Source organism: Desmodus rotundus, chromosome 10, assembly GCF_022682495.2.
Source record: "Desmodus rotundus isolate HL8 chromosome 10, HLdesRot8A.1, whole genome shotgun sequence".
Lineage (NCBI taxonomy): Eukaryota > Metazoa > Chordata > Mammalia > Chiroptera > Phyllostomidae > Desmodus > Desmodus rotundus.
In genome coordinates, this window is record NC_071396.1 from 73296251 (window position 1) to 73303350 (window position 7100).

Genomic DNA, 7100 nt, shown 5'->3' on the forward strand with positions numbered 1-7100 from the left:
ATCCTTCTTCTCAATAACACCTTTCAAATATTTGTATTTGTTCCACCTCGTATCTTCACTTTTCAGTTATAAATGTTCCCAAGTCTAAAACTGTCCCTCCTACAAACATGATTTTTAATTTCTTACTAACATGGTTGTTCTTTTATTTGTCAAATTTGGTCTTTAAATGTTGGGGCCATAATGACTTCCTATTCAGTCGGAGGTCAGAATTGCACAATGAAATAGAACTATTTAGTTCCCAAATTTAGCTCTGCCTATATTAGCACTGCCTATACCTGTAGTATGTCTTTTAGCAGCTATTTCATACCTCAAGTCATACTGGACTTGTGATGAAATAACTTAACTAAGTAATTTTTACTTGAACTGGTATTGTAATTGGTCTTTTTACTACCTTTGTAGTAAGTCATTCAAATCCAAAAGCAAGATTTCATCTGTTCCAACTGAATAGAATCTTACCAGTTTTAGGTAATAAATTGAAACCATCAAGCCCCCCTCCCACACACACACACTTAATTTGGTAATATTATTCAACATCTTAACTTTCCCACTCAATTTTATCATTCAGAAATGTAACACTTTATGGTTTGAAGACAATACTTCTCCATAAAGAGGAAAAAACATGGATGGAACTGGAGAACATTATGCTAAGGTAGGTACCATATGATCTCATCTATAAGAGGAAGCTAATGAACAAAATAAACTAACAAACAAAATAGAACCACAGGCATGGAAACATGGAACAGACTGACAGTGACCAGAGGGGAGGGGTGAGGTAGGAGGAGAATGGTGGAAAAAAGGGGAAGGGACTAGTCAAAGAACAGGTATGAATGACCCACAGACATAGACTTGTGGGAATTGACTGTGGAAGCAGGGGGTGGGATGGGTGGAGGAGGGCAAAGAGGGAAAAATTAGGACAACTGTAATAGAATAACAATAAAAAAGAAAAGAAAAAGCAAAAATACATATCACCATTTTTTATAAATTATATATCATTAAAATTAATCTTTTTAACCCATTTATTCATTCAGTGGGGCAGTCACTCATTCCACAAACATCATTAGCACTTACTCTCCCAAGTATGGCATTCAGGTCCACAAGACTTAAAGATGAGTAAGTCATGACCTCTGTCATTAAAATGCTCAAGAATGTTACATTTGGATTTTCAACTCAATAGAATAACATAAAATAATGCTATTTAAACCACTCTTCTGCTAATTATTTACCAAAATCATTCCTCCTCTTCCATAAAATACATCTGTAGCAGGGAAATGGCTGCCTCACTAGAGACGACATTTCCAATAAATTCTCAACAACATAAGGTGAGAGGAAATAATGCCTGCTACTTTCCCAAGAACACTTTTAAGAAAGGGGCATCCCTATCCTAAAACTTCTTTCCCATTTTGCTTAGCTAGATTCATGTGACAGGAAGCCCTAGAGTATATAGAAGCTACAAGATGGAAGGAGCTTAGGTTGCTGAATGATTTCATAGACAAAAGTCACTTGTTGACAAGGAAAATCCACTTAAGATTGTTATCTGAGTGCTAAATAAACTTCTGTTCCAATATTTCTGCAGACTTTTTGATCTCGCATTCCCTTTGAACTCTTAAAGTTATTGAAAACCCTAAAGAAATTTAGTTTATACATACTATTATATCAATATTTATCATACAAGAAATTTTCATTGAGAAATTCTTTAACTTTTTTATTTTTGTTCAAGTACTTGTTTATTAAACCATTAAAAATAACAATAAACTAATTATATATTAACATCAATATTATATTTTTAAAAAATAAAATTTCCAAAAAATATTAGTGAATAGAATTTAAAATATTCACAAATCTGTTTAAAGTCTGGCTGAATAGAAGACATTTGGATTCTCGTATTTGCTTGTGTATTCAATCTGTTGTAATAGAAGCCACTACCCCATTGTGTGGAACCATTACATATTTGATTTTCTATTTTAGTAATTTAATCTTTCTAGTTCATACTTTAGTAATGAAGTAGATGTATACTCCAAGTCATATCTGACCGCTTGCTTTTGTTGGTTACACTTAAATTCATCATAGTGCCCCTTTTAATGTTTTCTCTCCTTTCTAAAGAAAAAAGTATAGGAACATGTATAAAGGACCCATGGACAAACCAAAGGGAGGTAGGATTGAGGATGGGAGGTAGGGGTGGGTAAGGTGAGAGAGAGTGGGGGGTGGGGAATGAAGACAACTGTACTTGAACAACAATTAAAAGAAAAAGAAGAAAATATAGGAAAAATGAGGTAAAAGTTTATTGAATGCATAAACAAATTGTGGTAAATCAATACAATGAAAAACTATTCATCAATGAAAAAGAACAAGCTATAGATATATGCAATACTATAGATACATCCTACACAGGAATAAATCTCAAAATATTTATGCTGTATAAGAGAAGCAGACAGAAAAATCACGTATTCTATGATTCTACTTATATAAACATCAACTTCATGCAAATTAATCTATAGTGACAGAAAGCAGATCAGTGATTATTTGGGGATAAAGCAAGGGATAAGAAGGAGAAAGGAATTAAAAATGGTAGCAAGGAAATTTGGGGCATGATATATATCTTCATTATGGTTCAGGGGTGTACATATATGTCAACATTTATCCAACTGTATACTTTAAACATGTACAGTTTATTATATGTCAATGATATGTTGATAAAACTGTGTAAAAAACAAAGTGAAATTTTATTAAATATTTTTTAAAGAAAAGATGACTTTCAATAAGGTTTTAGAGAGTTAAAATCTCTCCCTTTTTTATTTTTTAGCTTTATGAAAGGAGCATTCATATTTTCATCTGCCCTGGCCATACACACTATACTAACAATAAGTTATTTCTCTCTCCTTGTAATCAATTCCCTAACTATAGAAAGAGCTATATATAACATTAGACAACAGGAATTTCCAAAGACATGGGTAATAAATAGTTTCTACCATCAGAAAATGGTAGTCCCCTACTAATAAAGTATCTCCTTTCCTGTTATAATAATGGAGACCCACAGAAATTCTCTCTTACTGTCTTGGCTTTAAGAGTTTTCCAATCTGAGAAAGGATACCTGTTTTTCCTTTTCCAAAAATTACCATATGATCTCACCTATAAGTGGAACCTAATGAACAAAACAAGCAAACAAACAAAATAGAACCAGAGGCACAGAAACAAGGAACAGACTGACAGTGACAAGAGAGGCGGAGGGGTGGATAAAGGGGGAAAGAAGGGGAAGGGGAAAGGCAAGGAACATGAACAGAGGATTCATGTGTGTGGACAACACAGGGGATTCACTGTGGGAGCGGGGGGTGATGGGGCAGGGAAGAGCAATGAGAAAAAAGGCAGGACAATGGTAACTGAACAACAATATTTAAAAAAGAAAAGAAAATTCCACCAAGAAATAACCTCTTGTATCTAAGAACTCTTACTTAGCATTTTCTATGTAAAACGTTCCCAAGTACTTCCCAAGATACAGAATTCTGGACCCTGTACATTTGCTCAACACATATAACTGTATATGAGCCATACTTTCTCTAAATTTGTTACAGTTTTCTGTGAACCAAATCTCCATTGCATGTAATGAACAACTAGTGTAAAAACAGAGTCTCAATTAAGCCTCATCTACTTTAGTCTCAATTAAGCCTTTTATTACGTATGCTGTCTCCTTTTATTATTCACAACAGATGAGAAAACTGCGTAGTCAAGTACTAGATATAGAAATGCATGCTGTCTTTTAAAATTAATTTTGACCAAAACCAGACTAATTTGGCTACAGAAGAAGGTTGACTGTATAGGTGATTATCTCAAATTTGATTTGAGAAGAATTCCTTCAACAATAGTGAACAGGTGGTTTCCACATTCAAAGCAGACAAGATTTTAATAACTGCATGGACTTGCACTGCTGCCTGTGAATAATTTGAAGGCTCCTTTAAATAATATCCAAAGTGTACCAACCTTACTAGACTAGCAGATTATTTCAGGAAGCAAAGTAAAACCAGAAATTTCCATAAAGCCTTAATTTATTATGTGCCAACAGTTAGAGGAATGCCTTGGCAATCTTTCATTTTGGAGGCATTGAGTGTTCTGGCTTTGAGTCTCAGAAGTAATCATAGACCTGATATACTACCATCCATGTCTTACAGAAGACAAAACTGTTGCAGAGGAACTGTTAAGTGACTGACAAAACCATAAAGCCAATATTTTAACCAAAGAACTTACATTTGCTGGCTTCAAATACATTATTCTTAACTTTTAAAACTATATATCAGTTATTGCTTTATGCTAATTCTAACAGTAATATATGACCAATGCTAAACACATAAAAATGTAACCATCTAAATTAGAAAATTAAAATCATCCAAAGCCCCATCACCCAAGACAAGCCTGGGTAAAATCTTGTGCATTTCTATGGCTAAGTAAAACATTTATGTGTTACACATCTACTAACTCAATCAGATTTTCTGGAAATAGACTCTGAGATGGATACTTGTATACAGAAGATTTAATAATTTATTTTCTGTAATAATACCTATAAAAGAGTGAGGAAAGCAAATTTGGCAAAGGGAAGAATTGAAGTTCAATGCAGTTATAACAGAGACCTTAGTCGGTTCCCCAGGGAGATCTAGGTCTGAGATGGGCATTTCAAGGAGTACTAAATTGAGGTCAGGAGCCCCTTTGCCACCGCAAATTCACTAGTCATTTGACATAAGCTTACCTGGGGAAGGGAGTGGACATCAGAGAGGACAGTTCCCATGGGTTGAGGGGAATTCTCAAAGAGAGATTCATATTGGGCTGTCAGCAGCCAATTTTAGCAAAAAGCATATTAGGAAAAACTTAATAGCAAAAACCCAATTTTAAAAAATGGATTTAAGACTCCAAAATACATTCATTCAAAGAAATACAAATGGCCAACATGTATATGAAAAAATACTCAGTGTCACAATCATAAGTGAAATCAAATCAAAACCACAATGAGATATCAACTCATACCTGTTTGAAGGTTATATCAAAAAGACAAGCATTGGTGCAGGTGTGGAGAAATTGGAGCCCTTGTGCAATGTTGGTGAGAATGTACAACGGGGAAACTGCTATGAAAAACAGTAGTATTTCCACAAAAGTTAAAAATAGAACTACTATATGATCCTTCAATGTCACTTCTCAGTATTTACCCAAAAGAATTGAAATCAGAGTCTCAAAAAGATATTAGCACTCTCGTGTTCATTGGAGCATTATTCACAATAGCCAAGATATGGAGCCAAACAAAATGTTTTTTGATAGATAAATAGATATTGAAAATATGGTAGCTCTTTCTCTTCTGGTCCCAGGCTCTTCGGGAGCCATGGGCTTCCATGCAGATATGGCCAAGTCCAAGAACTGCACTGTGCACAACTAGTCCTGAAAATGGCACAGAAATGACATCAAGAAACCCTTATTATAAAGATATAAATCTCTTAAGGGGTAGACCTCACGTGTCTGAGGAGCACGCACTTTACCAAGAAGCACAACAAGAAGAGCCTAAAGAAGATGCAGGCCAACAACACCAAGGCCATGAGCGCACATGCCGAGGCTATCAAGGTCCTTGTGAATCCCAAAGAGGACAAGCCCCAAATCCCAAAGTGTGGCAGCCACAAGCTCAGTTGACTTGCCTACATCACTTACCACAAGCTTGGAAAACAAGCTTGGGCCTATATCGCCAAGGGTCTCATGCTCTGCTGACCAAAGGCCAAAGCCAAAGCTGAAACCAAGCCCCAAGCTGTGGTTGTAGCTGCAGCTTAGGCTGAGGCTCAGACTCCCAAAGGTTCCCAGGCCCCCTTGAAGTCTTCACAGTAGAGGCCTCTTTCTGCAGATGGGAGGACAGATGAACTGGTATGACCCCTGGGCTATCATCTATACAGAACTAGTGTCTTCCTGTGCTATTTGTATGAATAAACCTGAGGCAAGGATCTGGATATATATATAAAACAATGATATATTATTCACCCTTTAAAAAGAAGGAAACTTTGCCGTTTGTGACACTTTAGATGAACCTGGAGGACATTATACTAAATAAAATAAGCGAGTCATAGAAATACAAAAAATACATAATTCCATTTACACGTGGTATATAAAATACTTAAGCTCATAGAATCAAAGAATGGAATTGTGGTTGCCACAGGAGCTGCTAATCAAAGGGCATAAATTTTCAGTCATGCAAGGCAAATTAAGTTCTAGAGATCTATTGGGCAGCATTGTGCTTATTGTTGAGAGTACTTGAGAAAATTTTTAAGAGGGCAGAACTCAGGTTAAGTATTCTTACCACAGTGAAATACTTTCCAAACCAAAATATAAAATGCTTATAACGTTAAGTGTTCATTTCTCACTCTTTCCATGCGTCCATCATGGTTTTGCTGGGGGCTTCACTCCAAGCCTCCTGCTCTAAGATATAGGATGATAAATAGTCATCATTTCAAATTTCCTTATCTGTAGCAAAGAGAAAGAGAAAAATGGCAAGTAGACAGTCTCTTAAAACTTCCACCTAAAGCAATATGTCGTTTCTACTCATATTCTATAATCCAAAGCAAGTCACACCTAACTCCAAAGGAGCAAAAAAAGTGTGTTACCTTATCATGTGCCCAGAAGGAACATCAGAAATATTTATATGACTATCATAGTGTTCTTTACTTTAAAAGTATAAATATTAACCAGTATATATTAATGTTCTTAAGTGGAATTCACAAGTATAATCAGATTTAAATAAATATAAACATCTAAGAATGGCTAATTATTTTACTCACTACTGTTACAAAATCAGTTGTCAAAATTCACACACCCACAGAGTTTCACAACTCTGCCAGTTTGCAAATCCCTGAAGGCACTTTGCAAATTCCAGAAGCCACTCTCCCAGGAAGAGAAAGCTTTTGATTGTCATACGCTGTCTCAGGCCATAGGAAATAAAAAATACTATGAAGAGAGCTTATTTTCCACTTACACAGGTAAGAAGAAACAAGCAGAGAAAATGTAATCACCTATCATCATAAATGTTTTTCATTCAGATGTGTCTAATTTTTCCTTTCATTTATTCATTTATTCTACAAATATTATTA

The 7100-nt window shown here is 35.3% G+C and overlaps 1 pseudogene; it reads left to right on the forward strand.

Moving 5' to 3' along the window:
• Positions 1 to 5374: 5374 nt before the first annotated feature.
• On the forward strand, positions 5375 to 5847 carry LOC112322558 (large ribosomal subunit protein eL29 pseudogene; annotated as a pseudogene).
• The last annotated feature ends 1253 nt before the right edge of the window (positions 5848 to 7100 follow it).